Below are 12,451 nucleotides of genomic sequence, written 5' to 3' on the forward strand. Positions count from 1 at the left end.
GTATTGGTTATGACCTATAAAGCCCTATATGGCATCAGACCAGATTACTTGCAGGACTGCCTTCTACCATATGAGTCCCAGCAACCAGTTAGGTCACACAGAGTTGGCCTTCTCCAGATCCCATCAACTAGACAATGTCACTAGGGGAAGAGCCTTCTCTGTGGGGACCCCAGCCCTCTGGAATCAGATCCCCCCAGAGATTCGTACTGCCGTCACCCTCCTCACCTTCCGTAAGAGTCTAAAGACTCACCTATGCCACCAGGCTTGGGGCCATTAGACTCGGCCTGTTTTGTTTCCAGAGTTGTTATCATTTTTAGTATATAGAGTTTCCATTAACTTTGAATTAATGGTAACTACTATTATTAGGCAAGAAACATAAGCTCAACTCCTGTAAAATAACATCAACTGTACAATTAAAAAGATATTTTACACTGTTATATCATTCCATTTTGTTTCAATCTTTACATTTTCCAGGTGATCCCTGGCAAACCATTTTACCCACAGAGATAAACTCCAGCTGTTAAAAAAGCAATTGAGTTTGGATATTAAAACTCAATTATCAGTTCATTTTTACAGATTAATGTCAGGCAGTTTCCATTTAGTGGAGAAAACTTGCAATTTAACTGTGGTTTCCAACATACCTGCCATAGCAGAAAACAAATAGGGAATATCACCCGCTGCTATTATCAAAGTATCTCAGAGTCATCCAAAGTGCATATGTGAAACTGATGAGATGAGCTAATACAATTCATAATGCATATTAAAAGGTTGAAGGACATACCTAAAGACTGGTATGAAATGTTTCAATTCTAGCTAATATTGTTTGCGTCCCTGTTTAATTTTGGTTTTAATCAATAATTAATGCTGTACAGCTGGGGTCTCCAGTGTGCCATGCATCCATGGATACTTTGGTGCCCCATCTGATTGTTTAGATAAAGAATTATTTAACATAAATACTAGGAAGCTGGCAAGCTGCAACACAAAATACCAGCCTCCAGCACCAACAGATGGGTGGGACAATAGTATTTCAAGGAAAGAAAAAATGATGGAGAGTTCCAAATGGTAATAAGTCTGGAAGCGTGCCCACCTACCTAGAAAAAAATACAAAAGTAATCAAAGCTTTGGGAGAGCTGGTATAGGAACTGGCTGATAGGATGGTGGTAAATGGTGCTATGTAATTCATTTTATCCACCATTCCAAACATTTTGGGCAATCTCTGCCAGCAACAATTCTGTAAGCACACCTGCAAACTATTATCAAAAAGTTAGTTGTTAATTGTTCTGCAATATAATTCAATGCCTTCTCAAAATACATTCCACTGAATTCACTGCAACTTACTCTTGAGTAAGTGTATATAGAAGTACAGCCTTAGTTGGTTAAAACCAATCTAGATTAACCTGTAACAAACTTTGATTGGTCTAGAAGAATTAACAGCTGAATTCAACAGGAGCACAGGAAGCGCATTAATATTTCATCCAATAACTCTTCCCCTCCCTTCTTCCCTCTTCCCTCATCCTTCTATTTCTCTTATGTAAGATGCACAATGGTAGTAAATAATCAAGAATTGCCTGGTGCAGTGCTTATGGTATTGATTACACTTGGTACCAGGCTAGAAAACTGGGACCGTGAGTTCTAATCCTGCTTTAGACATGAAGCCAGCTAGATGACCTTGGGGTAATCACTTTTTCTAAGCCCTAGAAAGAAGGCAATGACAAACCACTTCTGAAAAAACCTCTTAAACAAAATTGCAAGGACTTGTGTAGGTTGTCTCTAAGAATTGAATGGAAGGGGGGGGGGGAAAGTAAGTAATAGCAAGCTAGTGAAATTTGAAATTAAAGGCATGAGACATGAAAATAATTATAGCTTTGTCGCAACCTTCCACTATATCTCTCTAAATTTTTCTATGTATGTAAACCATTCTTACTGCAATTACATCTCTTTTCTCTCTTTGCCTCCCTCCCTACTATTCTTTCTTCCTCTCTCTCTCACCATTCAGCTATATCAGGGCTGTCAAACCAGTGACCAATGGGCTGAATGTGTCATGTGCTGGCCACGCCCACAAAGGGGGGGAGTTCCAATACATCACATGACACTGACATAATGATGTGAGTTTGATACCCCTGAGCTATACCTTTTGGTGTATACCTGGGACTTTAAGTAGTTAACAAATATACAAAATATAATATATCACCACAATGGTAAATATAAATAAAATATCACTAAATAAATAACTTTCCCATGCAGGGATGCAAACTCAGTAAACAAAACGAAAGCCACAGAGGGTAGACACTCCCAAACGATGTCTTCTGAAATTAATATACATTGATTGGCTTCTTTTGTTTTTTAGATTTCTACCATTCTTTTCTCCTGAACAACTCTACTCAATCACAACTTTCTCAGTATTCTTCCTTCTCTTAACCTGCTTGCTCTCCCTTTATAAATTCAACCCTCCTTAATTTTTTCCAGTATGATCAAAATGTCTTGATGTACTTCTTTCATTGGGGTCCCTTACTTTTATATTTAGTCTCCATCCTTCAGTATTTACTCACCCTAGCTCCTCGTGCTTTATCACAGACCCCTACAATAATCAACTTACATTTATTTATTTATTTATTTGTTTGTTTGTTTGTTAGTTTAGTTTAGTTTAGTTTAGTTTAGTTTAGTTTAGTTTAGTTTAGTTTAGTTTAGTTTAGTTTAGTTTAGTTTAGTTTAGTTTAGTTTAGTTTAGTTTAGTTAGATTTGTATGCCGCCCCTCTCTGAAGACCCGGGGCGGCTAACAACAATAAAGAAAACAATGTAACAAATCTAATATTAAAAAGTAATCTAAAAACCCCCAATTTAAGAGACCAATCATACCAACAAGCATACCATGTATAAATTCTATAAGCCTAGGGGGAAGGAGAAAAAAATTTCACTTCCCCCATGCCTGACGACAGAGGTGGGTTTTAAGAAGCTCGCAAAAGGCAAGGAGGGTGGGGGCAACTCTGATATCTGGGGGGAGCTGGTTCCAGAGGGTCGGGGCCACCACAGAGAAGGCTCTTCTCCTGGGTCCCGCCAAATGACATTGTTTAGTTGACGGGACCCGGGGAAGGCCAACTCTGTGAGACCTAACCGGTCGCTGGGATTGTGCGGCAGAAGGCGATGTTTGTTTGTTTGTGTGTGTGTGTGTGTTTGTTTGTTTGTTTGATTGATTGATTGATTTGTTTTTTTAATACCGCCCTTCTCCTTAGACTCATGGAGGCTTACAACATGTTAGCAATAGCACTTTTTAACAGAGCCAGCATATTGCCCCCACAATCCAGGTCCTCATTTTACCCACCTCGGAAGGATGGAAGGCTGAGTCAACCTTGAGCCGGTGATGAGATTTGAACCGCTGACCTGCAGATCTAGCAGTTAGCTTTAGTGACCTGCAATACTGCACTCTACCTTCTGCGCCACCTCAGCTCATTTATGTTTCTTTTGACAGACTAAACTCTCACTTTGACGTAATAGTTCTCCAGGGTTTCAAGAAGCACTTTTCCCATTTCGTTCTACCACTGCTGAAGTCTCATGTATGCAAACCATCATCTCTGTCACTGATCTAGTCCCCAAGGATTGCCAATAATGAGACAATCCTAAAAAAGGAGGTTTATCAATAGACAAAGGTAAAATAACTTAATAAAGTGACAGCCTATGCAGTATGATAAGCATATAAATTCCTATAACCGTATATGAAAATAATAGTAATGAAAATTAATTTTTAAATGACTTCAGTCATGACAGATTAATGAACATTTTACAGCCAGTTACTCTTTACCCTTAATAAAAAATCTGCTCACTTTCAACCTTATCGTTCAAGAGATTTGAAATTCATTGGACTGAATAATATTATTATCATTACAACTTTAGATGTGGATGTTCTTCTTTTTAGTTTTCAATTGCTGGGGTGGGAGTCTCCAAGAGGTCTGTTTCAAAATGGGCTCACTTCTTAATGAAGAGTGGATGACACTGAGAAAGGACTCTTTCTCTCTGGGGCAAACAACCAGACCTGCATGTGAAGAATTCACATAGCTATTTTATTTCTAAAGCCTATACACAGCAATCTTCTCAGGCCAGTGATTTACATGTGTGTGAGACTAGATAAGTTAGATATTTTGCAAGAATTAAGTGAGATCATCAAAATAAATTACAATTTGCAATACACACACACACACACACACACACAGAGGGGGGAGGGACACACCCTCCTGTTCCTTCTAAAAAGGCTGCTCCCAAACACCAAACAAGTGTAGGCAGAATGGAGGGGAAGGGAAAGGAATGACTAAAAAAGAGGGTGAGATTCTTGCTCCTCTGATTGGCTGGTGCATCCAAAAGGCCAGGGTGAAAGGGCTTTTGAGCCCATTCGGCACAGGGGCGAAGGAGAAAAGTCAGTGCCCGAATGGCTGGGGGCAGAAAGCTGAGGACGAAACAGGCGCGGCCAAGTGGAGGAGGCGAATAGCCTTCCTTTGTCTCTATAGGGATTCAAAACTAATTCCCTCCTTGACTCCTCCTCTCCCTCCCACCCTGGTTCAGCTAAAAACACTCTCCAATGTTGCTCCTTTTTCTTCATCCCTCTTCCCATATTTGCCTGGAATGGGAAAATGAAGGAAACAGCAAGTAGGATGATGGATATCTATATTGCTTCCTTTCTAAAGTGGGAACTAAAACTCCATGTGTAATTTCCCCCTGTCATGTCATGATTTTTGGAGTCATGAATGCCTCTAATCGGTCTAGTTTTGAAAAAGTTCAATTGGGAGAATTCCTTAGCAAATATCTTCTTTGAAATGCAGAATGCATGATAAGGACCTTCACATGCAGGCACATTTTATTACTGGATAACTGAAATGAAACCATATTCTATCCATGATGATTCACATGAATTTCTCTTCTTTGAAAGAACAAGCAAGTTGCTTTTATTTCTTCACAATGAATGAGAATCAAAAGACAAAATTTGTGGGGAAAATTCTTGCTAGCTGGGAACATACTACAAAGAAATGTGGTAGACCTTATTGGAGAATAGATATAAAGAACTGCAGAAAACAAAAGTAATTGATTTGCCCAATAAGGGCAGAGGGTTTGAATATTCTTAAAATTTGAATCTGTGACAGCTCATTTAAGGTTTAAAGAATACCAAATCGTGCTTTTCTTTTTCCGTGTTTTCAGAGAAGACTATTTATTCTATTTCTTCCAAAGATGATTTTAAAAAATGGAGGAAAATATCTCGGAGTGAATGTTACGTCAGAGTGAACTTATCTTCTCCATAATGGGTGGAGCTAGCCTCCAAGGATGGGAAGACACTGCCCTTTAGCCAATCAGGACTGAGTCTGAAGTATAAAAGTATTTCTGTCCTGTCACTCCCCCTCTTTTGACTCAGTCCTAGCCATAAAAGACTTGTGTTTTCCCATCTTTGAAGGACTTCTCATCTTTAGAGTATCCTGCTTTTATCTGCTTAATTCTGTGAGTTGCTATCCATCTGACAGCTGTCATAAGGTGGGTGGAAGGGTGAGAAGGGGCCCTGGCCCACCCACCAGGAGTACCTCTAGCCAAAAGCCTACCTTAACCATCATGCCAAATTTTGGCTGTTGGGGAACGTGGCTAAGCCCATTTATTGGCACCACACTGGGTTGCAGGGCCAGCCACTGTGAAATCATAATGGAGAGAGGCCTGATTGTTCACCTTGATCATGGGACTGCCGCAGAAGCTTCATGCTTGAGCAGCTGACATTCTTCTCCCTTCCAGCTGGAGCCTGTGCTCCAATAGCTGCTCAGCACATCCAGAGCTGCTTAATTGTGTCATGTGAAAAGCGAGTGAGAAATCTTTCTAATAGTAGGTTGGCTTCAGCGCTTTGTGCCCCAAACCATTTATTACTTCTTCAGCTCTCTGATGTCATTGGGCCTGTCATTGGCTGCCACCATTGCTGTCTTCACCTCAGAGTTTGCTTGCCAACCGTCGCTCTCAATGACCAACTATCAGCTGGCAGGCGGCTCATCGACCACAGTTTTAGCGTGCATGCATCAAGCTCCGCCAAGGAGCAGCCCTGCCACTGAGCGCCAAGTCAACAAGAGAAGATATAGTCAAAATGGCTAATGTCTGCCAAAGGCTTGACGACATTGATTGCACAGGCACCAAGTGACTAAAAAAAAAGGCAACCAAGTGTCTAAAATAGCCACTGAGCCCTCATGGGGGGTGGAGGGGTTCATTAATACCCCCTGTTAATTGCTTCCCTGCTCTTCCTCACCTCAATACCATGGCTGACCCGAGCAGCAAGGGAAGGCAAAGGTAAAGTTGGGTGACTCCAGCAGAGGGGAGGAAATCAAAGCAGAAAACTGCTCCTCTCCCTCTCCCTCAGTTCCTCAGGTGACCAGAGACTGGTCACCTCATGACCACCAACCACCTCATCTCTACCCTGGCCCAAGACCACCAAAGGGTGGAGAGGCTGGCTACCAAGACCCATGAACCTCCTTCACAGGGGGGTCTGGCACAGCTGGCACCTGCCAACAAGCAGTCAGGGCAGGCTGGGGAGTCAGGGCTATGCCACATGGCTCAGGCTGATCCTGTGATGCCCTGTCCCTGGACAATATTAACTTATGTTTACCAGAAATGGACATGTGGGGCTCCTTGCATCCAGCCCAGGACAATCATGCCAGGCACAAGTCAAGCCCCCCCCATTCAGGATCCCCTTCAGAGCAGGGACATCCAAGACAGGATAAATGCATGGGCACTGAGGCTGGCATCAAAGCAAAGAAATATCTCAGAGTGAATGTTATATCAGAGTGAACTAATGTTATATCAGAGTGAACTTATATTTTCTTTTATGTATACTGAGAGCATATTCCTTGTGTATCCAATCACACAGCCAATAAAAAATCCTATCCTATCCTGTAGGAGAGTGGAAAAAGAGGATATTGCCTAAGTCATATTCTGAAGGAAAGATGTTAAGCATCCCCTGAAGGATGTCTTGCCACTCATATAGATCAGTGCTTCTCAACTTTAGTGCTATGCTAGCTGGGGAATTCTGGGAATAGAAGTCCACACACCTTAAAGTTGCTAAAGTTAAGAAACGCTAGTACATAATCTCAGCAAGAGTACTGACCTCCAGAAATGGGTTAAGAATTTGCATCCCCCTTGTAAGTGAAAATGTATTCAGGTATTGCTTCTTGACCTTTGTCCCCACAATTCCATATTCCCTTGAAGTGGTATCTTAAATGTTTCAATATTTACTCTTTGAAGCCGTGAATTAGGGTATAGAGCCAAAGTGCAGAGAAGTTAACACTTGTGGGGCAAGAGTGGAACTCTACTGAGCACTTAACCTTAACTCTTTTTTGCTGGACTCAGTAACAAATTATCAATACTTTTTTTTCAACATTGGAAATAATATGGAGCCTTTTCAGTGCCGGTCCAAAACTTGAACAATTATCCCTGACCTTCCCCACAGATAATTTCTGTTCTTTTATTATGTAGCAGAGAGAGAAGAGAATTTTCTTTGTATATTTTGTATTTTCTCAACTATGTAGCTGTTTTGATTTCACAGAAATCCACATCTCATACTCTCTCTCTCTCTCTCTCTCTCTCTCTCTCTCACACACACACACATATATATGATGAACCTGTTAAGGGAGGCATGACAGATTAACATCAATTTTATATGATAGGAAAGGCTTTCTGCTTTTCTTTCAATATCATGATTAGGGATGTTCCATTGAAATAAATGTGGGATCATTCAAGACGATAAAAGCATGCACCTTGTTATATAACACACAGTTAAAGTTTGAAATTTACTGCCACGAGATTTATGACGTCTATAAATGTGAACGAAAGGAATTCATGAAAGATGGGACCCTCACTGGCTACAGGTCTTAATGGATTTTTAGTATCTCTTTAAACTACAAGCAGCATATTTGAAATACCAACTGCTAGGCAGCAACAGAGAAAGAGCAATATTGGCCTCCTGCTGTAGAGTAAAAAGGGAATGGCCTTGAAGGAGCTTCTACCAAGGAAACAGTCAAAAAAGGGAACGGGATCCTACACAGGATCTTTTTAATAGGATGAACTCAGCAGTTCTAATTAGGTCAGGGATGGGTTCCTCCCAGTTTGAATCGGTTCGCCCAAACAGGTAGCGAGCTATTGGTGATGTCATGATGATGTCACCAAACTGGATTGGTTGGTGCCGGTCCATGGGGGCCACCATCTTTTTTAAAAAAAATGATATATTTTTTAAAAAAAAATATTTTTCTTTCTGACCATGCACAGAAGCCGAGTTAAGACATTGTGCATGTGGTCACCATATTTTTTAATGCTTAGTTTTTTTAAATTTTTGTTACTGCATACATGGTGAGGAAGGGAGAGAGTGAACCAGCAGTGAGATAAGTTGGAACTCATCCCTGATTTGTGCTGGAAAACACTCACACATCTTTACCCACTGGAGTTCTGCTTCTGTTTTTCCTGATTGCTTCCCTGATTCCTGCACTACAGAAAAAAACATTCAAAAATCAGAATGATTGGCCCTTTTTGCAGGAGGCTCTCCTAACAGGAAAGGAAGGAAAGGGATTGGCAAGGAGAAATACAAAGGATCAATATGAGGAAACCGGCCAGTTTTGTAGCAGCTCTGCTGAATTTCAAAAGAGAACCCAACAGTTCCTCCCCACGTGAGTTATTTGTGCCTGTGCAAAGCAAAACTTTACTTAAGGGGGGGGGGAAGCAACAGGAGGAATGAGGGAAGAAACTGGGGAAAGTAGAAAGACAACTCCAGTGGATAAAGGGATGAGGTGGGTGGGATTTTTTCCCTAGCCCAAATGATTCAGGGCAATGTTTATTCTCATCAGAGCAATGGTAGACAGGCAGGCAGTGGCAAAATGTTAGTTTATTTATTTAGCTATGCTGGCTGGTGGATTCTGGGAGTTGAAGTCCACAAGTCTTAAGGTTGCCATGGTTTTTTTTATTTTTTTATTTTTTTATTTTGTCCAATACACAATGAGGGTTTTAGTGGGTATATATCTATATACACATAGTAAAATACACGATGAAGGTTATAGAGGAGATACTCATAGTAAAATATATCTAAGAAATAATAGAAGATATAGTAATAGAACATATCAATGAAAGAATAGAAGAGATATAGGAATAGAAGAAAGGAATAGGAGATATAGGAGAGCAATAGGGCAGGGGACGGAAGGCACTCTAGTGCACTTGTACTCGCCCCTTACCGACCTCTTAGGAAGCTGGATAGGTCAACCGTAGATAATCTAAGGGTAAAGTGTTGGGGGTTTGGGGATGACACTATGGAGTCCGGTAATGAGTTCCATGCTTCGACAACTCGGTTACTGAAGTCATATTTTTTACAGTCAAGTTTGGACTGGTTAATATTAAGTTTAAATCTGTTGTGTGCTCTTGTGTTGTTGTGATTGAAGCTGAAGTAGTCGCCGACAGGCAGGACGTTGCAGCATATGATCTTGTGGGCAATACTTAGATCTTGTTTAAGGCGTCTTAGTTCTAAACTTTCTAGATAGTTTGTGCGAAGAGTAGCTCCCTACATATGAATGTCTGTGTAGATATCAGGTTGTATTCCTCTTTGCTCCTACTGTCCTCCCTGAGAAGGCAAGGAGACAAAGAGCATGACCCGGGAGGGATTTGTGAGCCAATCTGTTTACCAAAGGGCTGTGCCCCAGCTAAGGCGAAGAGAAAGACTACAGTGTGGAGATCAGAAAGATAGGGGCCGCTTTTGCCTCTGCTGGTAGTGGCAGCACAGAGCCCATCATCAGGGTAACAAACAGCTGCTGAGGCTGCGGCAGGGCAAAAAGGACTCAGAATGTGAATGCCTTTAGCTAGGACAAGCACTGCTGCAGCCACTCTCAGGTTGTTCCCTCCCCCCCTGCCACTTAGTCCAACCCCAGGGTCATTTTTGTCACCCTATATACTAACTCTACCCATGTAGTTATTAGTCAAGAGTCTTTTTAAATGTTAATTTGACTTATTATTAATACAATAGGGATTTTAAATTAGATATTGGTTTTTATATTAATTGGATTTAGGATTTGTATTCTATTGTTCTTTGTATTTGTATTCTATTGTTGTATTTGTATTCTATTGTTCTTTGTATTTGTATTCTATTGTTCTTATGTTGTAAGCCGCCCAAGTCCCCGGAGAGGGGCAGCTTACAAATCCAATCAATCAATCAATCAATCAATCAATCATAAACAACAAACAAACAAACAAACAGTAGTGGGGAGTAGTGGGGAATTAAAGATCAACAAATTGGGAAAAATTGGATTAGAGATACACCTCTATATTCCTTCAAAAGAGGGTTCTTGTTGTTTTAACATTGAATTTTTTTTATGTGTGTATCTTCCAGTCATTTTTGAGTGGACAAGTCTTTGCAGTTTTCTTGGCAAGTTATTTAGAAATGGTTTGCCCTTGCTTTCTTCTTGCTAGGCCTAAGAAAGAATGACTGCTCTGAGGTCACACAGTTGACTTCATGCCTATGGCAGGACTCAAATTCAGCATGTACTGATATTTAGCCTGGACCTTTTAAGCATAATACAAAACTGGCTGTCCATGGAAATTTAGGCGATAATAAATCTATTAATGTGTAAGACACAATCTCACGATTTTGCTTTGAGAGAAGTTACATTGCACTAGCAAAAAATATTAGAACTGTTATGTGGAAGAAATTTAAAAGAAGCAAAATAGATCTAGTGTGCTAGATAAAAAAATATTGATGGAGAATACAGACCTTGATAAGATACAAATGCCTTGTTAACAAAGACAATGAGGACACTTTGGCACCCATAATGTGAAATCTACCTTCAGTGAAGCCAAAATACTGAGGCATCAGTTACACATTCCAGTCAAACACAAATCAGAATCAGAACAATTTTAGACTCTATGGGATGAATCAAATTCAGGTTATCATCTTGCCTATTTGGTACTTTTTTCCCCTTTAGTCCTTAATTCAGACATTGGTATTGAATTAGTCTGAGCTTTTATAATCTCAGTTCCCATGTTCTTTCTAGGTTTATTGAAATTAGCTCTCTTAAAGTCCAAGACTCTAGTTTGACTTTGATCTACTGTTTATGTTTGCATAACGTTGAATTCCAATATTGCATGATCACTTTCCCCCAATGTTCCTATAGCTTCAACACCTTCTATTATTTCATCTCTGTTAGTGAGATGTATCTGAATACCTTTTTACCTTCTTGTTTTTTGTCAGAAAATAAATGAAAGAAAACTGAAGATGTCAGTTTCACATACTGAAAATATGTGTAATACATGCTGCATTTGTTAGTTTTTAGAGTATCCTGAATTCTCCGTGACATCACATTATCTCCTCTGCTCATTACCTTACAATGTCTGATCACCTACTGTGAACTGTCTGAGGCTCACAACCAACTAAGATGTGTCACACAGCAGTCAAAAACCAGTTTGGGTAACCCAATTTTAATTGAGATATCTTATGCCCAGCTAGTAGAAAATGCATATTTGGGATCTGAAAAGTTTTTTACTTATTCTTTTTGAGGGGGAATTTATGTAGCATGGTGATCAAAGAAATAAAATTGTAAAAAAAAAGAGTGGGTATATGTTTTACATAGATATGCTTCCAGTTAATTTTTAACCTAGATTCTGAATCCAAAGGGGATTATGGGCAGGTTCTGGCAAAAATACTCCCTATGAAAATTTGAAGAACTACAGCTAGTAGGAATGAACTGACATGGAGTTAACTGTAGCAAACCCAAGTAGTATGGCTAAAAGTTTTAGTTGCTGAGAGTTTTAGTTCAGCAATGTCTAGAAGGTCACAGATTCTTCATCTTTTATGGTACTAGGTTATATAAATTGAAATTCTTTCTAATTATAAGATGGTATGGTAAAAAGCATACAACTGACTTGATTGTACTCATGATCAAATACCTCTTCATACCAATATTTCAGGATTCTAAATTTATATGGAGATCATGGTTGTCCCAAAGGTGTTTTTCAAAAGGCAACTGGGCTTTCTTGTTTTTCTTTGAAGATGATTTGCTTCTCATCCAAGAAGCTTCTTTAGCTCTGACTGGATGGTGGGGAATGGAAGGATTTATATTCTTTGAATGCAAAGGACCAGCTGTCTGCAAGGAATATAAATCCTTCCATTCAGCCAATGCTGAAGAAGCTTCTTGGAGGAGAAGTGAAACATCTTCAAAGGAAAACAAGAAAGTCCAGTAACCTCTTGAAAAAGCTCCTTTGGTATTTTAGGGATTCACTTAAATTTCACTGAGTACATTGAACTACTTTCCCCAAAGTTGACTGAAAGATCCCTGCTTTGTTCATATGAACAGTTATCTTGAAATGTCTCCTATAGCATTCTAGAAGCAGGAAATATGCTCTACATATACTGTACAGTGTACAGAACTGGTCAGCTGAATGAAAGGAGATGTAGAAGATCTCTAATTACTCCAGCATC

The sequence above is a fragment of the Erythrolamprus reginae genome, chromosome 1, assembly GCF_031021105.1.
Source record: "Erythrolamprus reginae isolate rEryReg1 chromosome 1, rEryReg1.hap1, whole genome shotgun sequence".
NCBI lineage: Eukaryota > Metazoa > Chordata > Lepidosauria > Squamata > Dipsadidae > Erythrolamprus > Erythrolamprus reginae.